Here is a 12289-nt window from a genome sequence, read left to right on the forward strand (position 1 = left end):
GGCTGGGGACATCAGATTCTCGAATTCCAAAAACTGGGGTCACCGGAGACGCTGAGGCCAAGAGTCGTGTTGTTGGGCGTATTTGGACATCGATACCGGGCCAGAGTCAGCTGGGGAACTCCGACGGCCGAACGCCAGATCCACGGCCTTCCCACCTGCTCCTCGCCGCCACGATAGCCGCCTGGCTCGAGGTGACGACTGCAGCCTCTCTGGCGGAAGTCATCCGCTGTCCCATTCTTAGCTCCCTTCACCCGCCGCGTTCACAGTGAGTCCCGCAGGACCCGGCGGGCGCGCGTTCGAGGGACACGAACCGGCTGTGCTCCCACCGCGCTGCCCATCCTTGATGCCTCTGGATGTGGAGTCCACCCGGCGGGACCTGAGAATTGCTTATGATGCAGCCAGTACCCCAGAGCAGGGCCTGACACGTAGTAGGCACCCAATAAATGCTCAGTGAAGGAATGCATTCCTCCGCAGGGTCCTAGGGGAACCAAGAATTCCAGCATGGGCTTTAACCTTTTAGTCCTACGAGGAACTCTGGAATGGGAAGACGGGAAAGGTTTATCAAAGCAGACGCGTTTTTGTTCCCGGAGCTGATTGAGAACACTGCAAAGGTCCTGACTTTGGACACGTGCGAACTGGGACTGAACTGAGCTCCCTACCCTGAACGGCGACGCACCCTCAGCCTGGGGTCGTCGGTCCTGCGGGGTGGGATTGGGGGTGGGGGTGGGAAAGCTGAAGAAGAGAAGAAAGCGAGTGGGAGTGGGGGCAGCTTAGTGAGGGGCGGGGAGAGAGCGAGCGAGCCCTCTAGCCACTGAAGAAAAAGGCCAACAGGAAACAGAAAATGCCTATTTTCGTTTAATACCTTCGATCGCCCTCCCCCTGCCTCCTCTGTCGGCGAAAGTGAAGACCGTGATCGTGTACTTTGATGCTCTAGAATCCGAACGACAGATGTTCATCTTTGCAATGCTTAGTTACAGACAGCAACGCCTCGAGATGTCACCCTTTGGACCTGGCGACTTCCCGAGTCCAGACCTCGCAGCAGGTGGGCGAGGTGGGCGAGGCGCCGGCAGCCCCGCGCGGTGGGGGGCCCACAATCTCTGCGCACCGCAAGAGGGCAGCAAACGCGACAAACGGTCACCCTGAGAGGTCTCCGACTCTGCCCCAGCCCTCCGCCGCCGGGAGTCGGCTGTTTGCCACCTTTCTCCCCGCCCCTGCGCCCTGTGCCCTGTGCCTTGCAGAGGAATATTGAAGAATGTGACGAATCATTTGTCCTGTCCAGTAGATGTACTGTCAGAGGAAACCGTAGGAGATACTGATAAAGAATTCTGAAGAACAAGACGTCAGAGTAAGCTTCATATCATTGCTGGAACAAATTGAGTAATGCTGTTTACTAAGTGTAGGACAATGACAACTGTAGATTTAATTCAGTAAATATGGCTGAAAGCCCACTATAGTTTTGTAGCCATTTGCGGGCTACCTTCAAACATGCACTCAGATATTTATTTTCGCAGTAGTAAACTTAGGTAATACTCTATCAATATGCGTGTTCCTTTGAGTTTCAATTTATTTCCCCAACAGCCCGCAGAGGAGAGGCGGAGAACGCGCGGGGCTGAGGCACAGAAAGTGCGCTTGTCGCCGCGTGAACTTTCACTTGTGCCTAAAGACCTTGGAGAAAAGCACCCACGATTGTCCAGGAAAGTTGGAAAATTTCAGTAACAGGACTAAGGAGGTGGATCTGTGGTAAGTCTTGGTGGGACCTCTTGGGATGGATTGAAAAAGACCCTTGTATCCTGGTCGTCCTTTTCATCGAAGTCTGGAGTTGCGTTTGGGCGGAAACGAGCGCCAGGAGAGGCGGTTCTAAAAGGCCCAGGGAGGGTAGAGTCGCTCCCTCAGCCCGATGATACCTCCGCGCAGCAGTTTCTATTCACTACCCAGGGCCCCTCCTTGAGCTTAGAAGGAGGACGATCATAGATAGGCCTGCACGGTGCCGCTCAGCCCTGGGCCGGAGGAAATCCATCAAACATTCTACAAACCTATTTTCTCGTCAGCAACGCGCCGAGGTTGCCTTCGGTCTTGGCTTGGATATTTTACATTTGGGCAACTGATCCCAAATTGCAAGGGAGAAGAGAAGCTCGTGGCTTTGCGTCATCCTGCTAGCTCGTTTGTAGCGCGCAAGACTTCTAATTTGAAGATCTCCGGCATCGCCCAGCGTCCAGTGCGTTTTATTTGGTTTTCTTTGGATTGGGTACCCGCGGTTGCCGGGCTGTAGGGATCCCCGAGGCGGCCACGAGGGGGCGCGTGGTCCTTTCCCTTGGAACTCTGCCAACGAGTTCGTTTTACGCACGGCAAAAGGCAGGGGAAAGCGCGAACGCAGTCCTTCACCATCACAAATTAATGCACTCGAATCTTTCACATTTGGGGAAATCGCAGGAGGTAACACACTCAGACGGCAATGAATATACCTCACTCTGGGAACAGAACACCCTTTCCTCTCAACCTTGAGACAAACACCAGCTCTTTCCCAGAACAGGCATTCAGGACCCAGTGACTGTTGGGGAGGCTCGCATTTGGAGATGCGCCTGAGTTACTCCAGAAGATCTGGGCGGTAATTGAGCTTCTCTCCTCCTATGCCTCTTTTGAGTCCTTGGAAAAGGCCAGGGATCAAAGGGTCCTGCTTTTAAACTCTTGCGTTTGAGAGAGACCTACAAAAGTGTGAATAAGTGAAAATTTCACTCCAAGATTTCTTCCCTTTAACCACCCTCATTGGCCACTCGAGGAGACCATGCCAGGGAAAAACACTTCAATTAGAAAATTCTGGGTAGATACTAGAACGTTACTTTTCTATCCAATATAAAGCTTTTTTGCCCTTTGCTTTTGTCTGATATTCATATTTTCACTCCTTGGTTCTTTTGTTTATGATTAGCCTGGTACAGGCCAAGCACTAACCAGATCTTGCTACCTTCTTTGGATATGCTCTCTCATCATGCACAATCACGCCAGGGCCCCCGAGCTTCTCTCCTCTGATGCCTCTTTTGAGTCCCTAGAATAATACAAGAATGAAAATAATCAGCTTTCAAAGTCTGGTATCTTACAGAGACCTACACAAGAATATAAGTATAATTTGCACTCCAGGATTTATTCCCTTCACCACACCACACCACACCCTTCCTCTCTTCTTTCTGGCTATTGACTTATCTTCAACTCTGAAGATCCACCCGAGATCCTGTCACTACCTTACACTCAAGCAAAACCTTATTCTTGATCACTGTGTTCTCTACCCTTTCCAACTGCTCTGCTGGAGTTACTTTACTTTGTAGACTAACCATTTTGCTGCCAATCTTGCTTAATTTATTTTCTTGTTTGTCTATCTGTGTGTATATATGTGTGTGTGTGTTTGAGAGAGAGAGAGAGAGAGAAAGTTTCCTCATTTGCTTCTCTCTCTCTCTCTGTCTCTTTCCTTCACTGTTTAACAACCTTGGACTACAGAGTATGCTAGGCACTGTGCTACATCTTCAGAATATTTTATTTACATACACTACCTTGGTTTCCCAGGAAATATGAATCTTTTTCATATGAAAATATATCTTTGGAAGACAGAGTCAAGTAAAATGTGATCTCATTAGAGCACAATTAATGCCAAAATAAAAGTGGACACATCACATACTCAATTCAGACAGTCAGGAAAGTCTTTCCAGAGGAAAAGTCTTCTGAACTGAGACTTGAAGAATGAGAATGATTTTGAAGAAGAGGAAGTTGTGAGAGACCATCCCTTGTGGAAAGAAGCAAGTACCTGAAAGTGAGAGTGTTCCTGACATGTCCAGTATTTCACTGTTGCTGGACTTGAGAATTGGCAAGAGATATTCAGATGATGAGGATGGGGGAAGCCAGAGTACATGTCATGAAGGTATTAAGACATTTTAGTGAAGGAATACGGTGACACTAGGTGGTTTTAGGCTACATGTATGTCCATATTTAGGCTGTGGAAGGGTCACTCACGATGCAGTGTGGCAAGTGGATTGGAGTAGACTAGACTGGCTGTAGGGAGGCTGGCTCTTTATCTGGTTGTATTAATGGAGGTAAGAGTTGATGGATGGAAGAGTGCAGTCATAAAGCGGCAGTGAGGCAGTGGTGCAGACGACAAAGTTAAACACTATCTGTTGATTATACTGGACATGAATTTCTGTGCTGGGAAGATGAGAGAGTATATTCAAAGAGGGTAGCAAGATGTGGTTTGGGCAGCAGGGTGGTTGGTGGTGAGGGTAAGTATACTGGGCAGGAGTAGGAGCAGATTTGGGTGTTGTTTTGGTGATTGACTGAAACACTCAGGACAGTGCACTACCATTTGGGAGACACTGTGCCTGGGTCTGATCGTAGAGTCTTTGAGGTAGAGGGTGGTGTGTGATGCTGACAGGGAACTCACTGGTGCCTTGAGTTTTAGCATTTGTGACTCTGAGACGCATATGAGGCATTGACTTGTGAACTAGGAGTTGTGAGTTGGAAGTGCGGGTTTGTAGTTTAGAAAGAGATGTGGGAATCAATGTAGATCTGGTTGATGTGGGTGGTGACTGGAAAGCATGTTGACCAGAGCTGGTGTGTGTCTTGGGTGCTGGGCAGAGGGCAGATAGAACCAGAGCTCTTCCAGGTCAAGGCGATGGTCTTTTTCCTTGTTGAGCCCAAGTTTATGACTCTGCCTCCACCTAGCTTGGCTTCTCAGCAAAAGAAGCATGATTGCATGTCTGCACCTTGGGTCTTCAAAAAGTCATAATGATTCCCAGTCTCAACATGTTGGAGAGCTCTCCGGGTTCCTTTCTTCAGTTTAATTTCCCCAGGAATAATTGGGGAAAGAAATCTCTCTGTATTTCAATTTCATCAAAGGACCAATATGTTAACATTTCAACCATCAATATTTTTTGAAAACTTAGTCTGCTACTTATATAACAAATACACTAAAGCCTAGGCTTCATATGCATCTCAGAGTCATAAATGCTAAAACTCAGCACAACAGGGAGTTCAATTTAGGAGATTAGATCCTTCCAAACAATTAAATATTGATTGCAAACTTAATATTAATTAATATTTTAATAATTATGATCTATCACACATCCATCCAAATGCTTTGAGCACCTTAAAAATCAGACACATACTACTGTTATCGTGATTACAAGACCGAGTCATTATTATTGTACAAAAAAAATTTACAAAGAACTAATTCCATTGACCAAAATGTATTTATCATCTCTATTTTGATTCTGGCCCTTTCTTCTAATTTCAATCTAATTCTGCTTCTGCTTCATATTTCTTCCCTGGATTAGAATTTTACTTACCTAACCTAGCAAGTTAGATTACTTTCTCAGACTCTCTAAGGCAACAGTTTGAGGTTGACAGTTGGTGGTTCAGGATTATAAACAAGGTATCTGGATGAATTTCCGATGTTTTTCTGCAGGGGTCTGTTATACAGTTGGAAAGAGCCTTTTTCAGAGTTGTGGGGTGTGAGCTGACAAAAACAGATATTTTGATATTTTAGTTTGGATGTCCCCACTTTATGCTGTTGACTTATGTAAGTCAGTCTCCTCCCCAAGCCTTTGCTTCCAGTGCCTGTTTGTTAGCTCTGTCCAAAGACAACTGTGTAAGGCTATTGTAGCAATTTTTGTTTCCCCACCTCTCAGCCTTCAGTCTCTGTAGAGATCTTTCTGGAGATCCAGCCTGGACCTCAGCAGCAGGAAGCGTTGGTGGTTCAGTGGTAGAATTCTCGCCTCCCACGCGGGTGACCCGGGTTCGATTCCCGGCCAATGCACTGAGGCTAATACTGTTTTATCCACCGTGTCCTTTCATGCCTCCTCCTTGCTTGCCTGTAGTACGAGCAAGTTTGGTTATTTCGTGGTTCTGGCCACCAGGAGTAGGAATAGGAGAACTAATAAGCCATAATTCAGTTCTGAGCAGAGCACAGTAAGGCGTCGATCTAGACTGGGACTCGCCTGGGGCCATGAGGCTCTCGCGTATGCGGAGTAGGTTTTGGTTTGCAGCATAGTAACCACCTTGCTTGCAAATTCGTATCTTTCAACCCAAAAGTATTTCCGGTGGGTCTGCGATTTTGAATATTTGGACCTAAGACCATTGTTACTTTCAGCCTGTCTCCTGGAAGATGTCAGGAACACAAAGAGCCATCAGGTCACTGATTCGCGTGCGGAACCTTCGGCTGACCGCTGGGCCACATCTCACCGTGGAGCGAGGATCAAGAGATGACGGTCCCGGAAGGAGAACAGCCACGGGGGGCCCGGAGGACACCCCAGTGGCGGGGGAGGCGTGTGGAGAGGAACCCGCGTGGACTGCAGGGGAGCTGCGGAGAGGGGGCCTCGCGCAGAGGTGGCGAGAGGTCCCTGGGGTCTATACACCAGACACCGTGAATCGAATTTATTAACGTCGTCAGCCAGCGCGCCTCTGCGTGTCCCGTGGGCCCATCGGTGTTCAGGGAAGGATTCCGTGTATCTGGCAATGTGTGTCAACAGGTGTGAGCCCGAAAATTGTATTTTTAAGAAGGGAAAACGAGCTACAGAATCTGGGAGCTGTTTATCCGGTTTTGTTTTATGCCACTTGCACGCTCCTTCGAAAGCATTGCGATTTGGGTGGGTGGGGGGGGGGGCGGCTGGGGGGTGGGAGGGAGGAGGCGGCGGGGATGACGACGTTAGAGACATTACGGGTGATTAATTTTCATCCAAAAATCGTGGGAGGATTCCCCTACCGAACTGTAGTTTCAAATCGAACATCAGTGACATTTTGCGAGTTTTTATTCTTTCTGTTTTAAAAATACACTTGATTTATTCAATTTCAAGAGTTTCCCTCTTCTGAGATTGTCTTTCTGCATTTTGAGTATGAAACAATGGCGGTACTATGTTGGAACCGTCGAAGTTGTTTTATTCATTTCTTTATTTTTAAATTCTCTTGGAAATCTGAAATTTTAGTGAATAAATTCTGAACTGTGATACACAATTTCTTGTTTTTGAATATTTCTCTCTAAACACAGAAATCAGGATTTAGATGGTGGGGGTTGGGAGGAGTAGGAGTTCTATCTATGTAAAGGAAAATGCTGGATTACTTACGCGATAGAGTCAAGTTTTCAAAGACTGTAATGTCCTCCAATTTCCCCTTTACTGTTTGCTGAAAATAAAATCTGCCTCTGACGCTATTCCTTACCCACTCCTGGCCTGTGAGAAGCTTCCTGCATATTCAGGTCATCTTCTCCTCCTTCCCCTCCTCCTCCTCCTCCTTCTCCTCCTCCTCCTCCTCCTCAGCCTTGTCCTCCTCCTCTTCCGCTTCCGCTTCCGTTTCCTCTTCTCCTCCTCCTCCTCCTCCTTTTTCTCCTCCTCCTCTTTCTCCTTCAATGAAAAAGCTGGAGGAAGGTGAGATCGCGCAGATGACCCACAAGGCAAGGACAGTGGGAGAATTTTGTTGGAGAGCTTGGAGGAGAGGAAGGAAAGAGGAGCTGTGGGTTATGAAATCAGCAGTGGCGAAACAAAGGGGAGATTTGAATAGTTATGGTTTGGCCTATAGCCTTTTCAGAGTATTCAAATAATACAAATAAAGGGATTTAGCTTTTATTTTCAATTACAGGTTGGTTCCTGTAGAGTATTCTTTGAGCTCACATCATCCTAAAGCTCAGCTCCACGGGCCTGTCTCCATAGGGTTGTCCTTGGCTGTAGTGAAGAGTAATCTCCACGCCTTTCTCTTGAAACTAAATCTTGGAATCTCAACAACATTCTCTCTGCCAGAAGATTCATTGTGTGTGGTGAGAAAGTTGGAAAAATGTGTAATAGATATAAAGTAAAATGCACAGAACCTATTGTACAATATAACAAATGATTATAATGCACACACCTGTGTAGCTTACACACAGATGAAGAAGTAAGATAGTATTAGTCCTTTAATCAATTCCTGCCATGATTTACCAGATCATAACTTTCTACCTCATCCCACACTCTCACTTAATTCTTCTCCTTTTTTTTTTTGTCCATCTATAATGTTCTCTCACTGGGGTTTCATTTTTAATATCCCTTGTTGAATTTGAGCACCATTACGTGTTTGTTAGCCACTTGGATTTTATCTTGTAAGATTTTATTTTTTCCCCAAGACCTTGGTGATTTTCTATAGGCCTTTCTGTCTTTTTCTTCTTGTTTTGTAAGAATTCATTAAGTGTCTTCAGTACCAGTTGATTATGCCAACTACAAATACATTCACCCAAATTGTGACTTGTCTTTTTACTCTTTATTCTGTGTTTTGATGAACAGGGATTCTTGATATAGTCAAATTGATCAGTCTCTTCGTTAAGAATTAGTCTTTTTGTCTTATTTTTAAAATCCCTGCTTACCCTTGAGATGATGGAAATACTCTGCTATATGATACCAACTAAAATCACTTTACGTTTCATTTCACATTTAGGTGCTTAATCCACATTGAAATGATTTTGGTTACAGTGAATGTAGGGATCATGTTTCATTCCCCCTTATCCCTGCCCAGTACATGTGATTGAACTATATGCTATAATTGTTGAATGTTTATAATGTTTTAAATAACTTTTGTTTTTTGATTCCTCAATTTGGCTCACTTTCTCTGATTTTTTGATTTTTGTATATACCAAATAAACTCAATTCTCTTAAGAATTTTGGTAGTTTACCTTTCATATATGTAAATATTTATAGTATTTATTTTTAATTTTCACTTCTTAAACCTTTTCTAGGTTTTCTTGCCTTCCCTCACTGGCTAAGCTCTCCAGCACAGTGGTGAAGAGAAGTGGTCACAGTAGACCTATTTGCCTGATTCTTGATGGTTCCTGATTGGTAAGGGTAGGGGGAAAGTCAGTATTTTATCACCAACTATAATGTATGCTGAAGAGTTTTTGTTTGCTTTTGTTTTGCAAGCTACCCTTTAGCAGATTAGGGCTATTCTCTTCTATTCCTATTATGCTAAGAGGTTTTTTAAAATCATAAGCTGATGGTGAATTTTTTCAAACACCCTGTCTGTGTTTTAATGATTATGATTTTCCTCCTTTAAGATGTTAATATGGTGAATTAGATTAATTTATTTTCTAATGATAATCAACTGTTTTCCCAGTATAAGACCAATTTTTGTCATGATATATTTTTAACATATTGCTGGATTCAGTATTTTAAAGAATCTTTGCAGCTATATGCATCAATAAGAGAGGCTCGTAATTTCTGTTTTTCACATTGCCTTTTTTGGGTTTTTGGTTTCGATCTAAACTGATAAAATAAGTTGGAGAAATGTGCTATCTTTTAATTCTTTTAGAATTTGCTTGGGAGTCATCTCTTCTAATGAACTTTTTTGGTCCTTGAGCTTTTTTTGCAGGAAGATTTTTGAATTCTGATTTAAAAAATTTAATGCTTTTAGGACTAGTCCATTTTTTCCCCCTAAAATCATGATTAGAATATGTTCATGTCCTCTACAATTTTTAATTGGTTGGTATATATGTATTTATGATGTTCATTTATTGTTTTCTTATATCTACGAGTTCAGTAGTAACGACTTCCTTCTTCCCTCTTACTAGTTTTATCAGTTTTAGTAGTCTTCAAAAAGCCAACCACCTACTTTTTCTTGTTTTAAATTTATTTCTAATTTTCAAATTTCTGCTTTTATATATAATTTCTGCTCCTATCTGCTTTTGTGGTGGTGGTTATCTTTTTGTAACTTTTTGAGATGGAGATTTAGCTCATTAGCCATCAGCCCTAATTTTCATAATTTACATTTAAAGCTGTGTATTGTCCTCTAAAGAATGTTTTAGCTTGTTGAGGCAAATGATATTTATTGAGCTGAGGACTAGCCTAGAAGTACTCTCTTCGGAAGACAGCACTCCAGGGAAGCGTGGTTTACAGCATGATTATATACCATTTCAGAGCAAAGAACATACATAAAGCATGACAGGAATACAATTCCCCGCCCCCCCCAAAGTCACAAGGAGATGTTTTGCTAAAGTTTAGCACATACAGAGTAGGTCAACTTGATCTTAGTTTTATGGGAAGAAAAGCTTATCTTCAAAGAAGTTCTGGTATTGGCATCAGAAAGAGGGAGACATTACATCCCTATCTTTAAAGAGTGTGTTTTTTGCTTTGGGAAAATGGTTGAAGCAGACGTACAATGCATGTTCGGTGGGCCATAAGTCAGCCTGCTCTGGGAAAAACAAGTTTTATGCTGAATCAGATTTAAAGCAGAATTGCTTCCCCATACACCTCAATGTGTGAAAACTTCTTATTATTCTTATTTTTTCCATCAAGCTGCACCTTATGAAGTATATGTAGTATTTTCAGTTTTGTTTGATTCAGAATATTTTCTAATTTCCATTTTCATGTGTGCTTTGATACAAGGATTGATGGAAGTGTTTCTAAAATTCCAGATCCATGAGATTTTGTTCTTATGTTTTATAACTGAATTCTAGATACCAGTTGATTCTCTTGAAATGTTATTTGTGGGCACCTCTACAGCCCTAGGATGAACATACTCTCCTCTGACAGGCTCTTGGGGTTTGTTACCATTTGGGGAACACTACACTAAGTTAGTGTCTTAAGGTTTCCCAGACTACTCAGGCTATGTGTACTCAAGGCTAAATCCACTAGAGGTCATGTCTGTGGCCACAATTTCTCATGGACTTTTTAAACTTTCCTTTTCCTTATACTGTTTGTATTGCCAAGTTGCCATCTCCAAAGAGTCCTGGGATTTGAAGGGGCAGGACTAGATCAGATCACCCTTACCCCTGAGGGCTTAGGACTTTGGGGTCCCACCTTAACGTGGTGAGGATCTCCTATAAGACTTCGCAAGTTAGCTTGGGACTAAAACTCAGCATCTGTGTTCCTGGTATTCAAGGATCCTGAACAGATGATGAAATAAGTGATCTTCACAATCTACCTCAGAGTGTAAGAAGCTTTGATGCCTCTGTTTTTATTTTTTGCACTGGCACATGCAAATATTAGTGGCAAGGTTCCCATATACCTTTAGTCTATATTTTTAAAGCTACCAATCAAGCTTAGGGGAAAAAAACCTCTTAAATTGAAATAGATTGTATTCTCTTACTTTGAAAACTGTACCTTTATAATCACTTGGATGGCAAGGATGAATTTAGAATTCCTGGACTTCTTGGAGTGACACACCAGAGAAATGAAGCATGGAGAGAACATCTCTTTAAGCTTGCCCTCTGGCCTGCTGGAACCAGGTTGTGTTCTGCACCTCCAGCATATCCATGCTTTATCCACTAGATCTCTCTGAAAAGCAGCCTCTTGATGCCACACTGCCCACAAGCCCTAGGTCTGAGTACAAAAAAAGGGTACATTTTCCCCTCAGTTTGATAATGCAAGGAAGAAAGATCCAGAAACCTTACACATGGGCTAAAAGACACTTGGGTAAGGGGCTCTGGGATTCTTTGTACAATGGACAGGCCTATGGGGGAGGGAGGACATGGGCTTCATGTGGGATTGTTCTCTTGGCTCCGCATAATCCTTGCCTAATGGAAGAAAGCATTGCCAGAAGAGGGCCAGAGTGGGGCACAAAGCAGATCTCTTCTTCCCTGGCTCCAAGCACAATATTGGGTAGATCAGCATGTGAACAATGGAAGCACTAACATTTCCCAAGCAACAGTGATGTACTTACATTGTGTTGCCAACCATTTTATTAGGAAGTTGTGACCTAAGAACAGAAGAAAACAGACAAAGAAAATAGAATAGAGAGAAAAAAATGTCTCAGTTTCAGCTAATCCAGGATATTGTGCCAATTGTCCAGAATCTTTGAACTGAGATGGTAACAAGCTAAGGAAATTTGCCCTCGAGGGTTTGACTGTCGGCAAAATTTTGTTAAAGATATTTAACATTGATAGGTTGGCTACAGGATGGGTAAGAGGACAGTATTTATCCCACAGAATTGCCAAGAATATATGTGTAATATATCTCTGCAATACAGAATATTCTCTTGCAGTACTATTTTTAATAATAAAATAGCCCAACCAATTTATTACTCAAAGATTGTGTAATGTTTAAATGTGTATTAATATATTCAGACAAGAAAGTGCAATTGTTAAAAAAGAGTTAGACAATCTGATGATTCAGATGACGTTACTGATAAAAATAATAAATCACAATTATTGAGCATTTGTGACACCTTACATACATTTCCTTATTTGAAGTTCAGCACAACCCACGGAAATGTGTAATCTGTGGTGGAAAGTGAGAGGTTCTGAGGTGCAAGAGGAAGATAGGCGCTCAAGGGACACCAGAATAGAAGATCAGGAGGAGGA

At 43.2% G+C, this 12289-nt stretch overlaps 1 non-coding gene across 1 annotated transcript; it reads left to right on the forward strand.

The window, feature by feature from the left end:
• The first annotated feature begins 5723 nt into the window (after positions 1–5723).
• TRNAG-CCC (transfer RNA glycine (anticodon CCC)) lies at positions 5724–5794 on the forward strand. The gene has a single exon. It is a non-coding gene; the product is annotated as a tRNA-Gly (tRNA).
• Positions 5795–12289: the final 6495 nt, after the last annotated feature.

This window comes from Diceros bicornis, chromosome 4 (genome assembly GCF_020826845.1).
Source record: "Diceros bicornis minor isolate mBicDic1 chromosome 4, mDicBic1.mat.cur, whole genome shotgun sequence".
Classification (NCBI taxonomy): domain Eukaryota; kingdom Metazoa; phylum Chordata; class Mammalia; order Perissodactyla; family Rhinocerotidae; genus Diceros; species Diceros bicornis.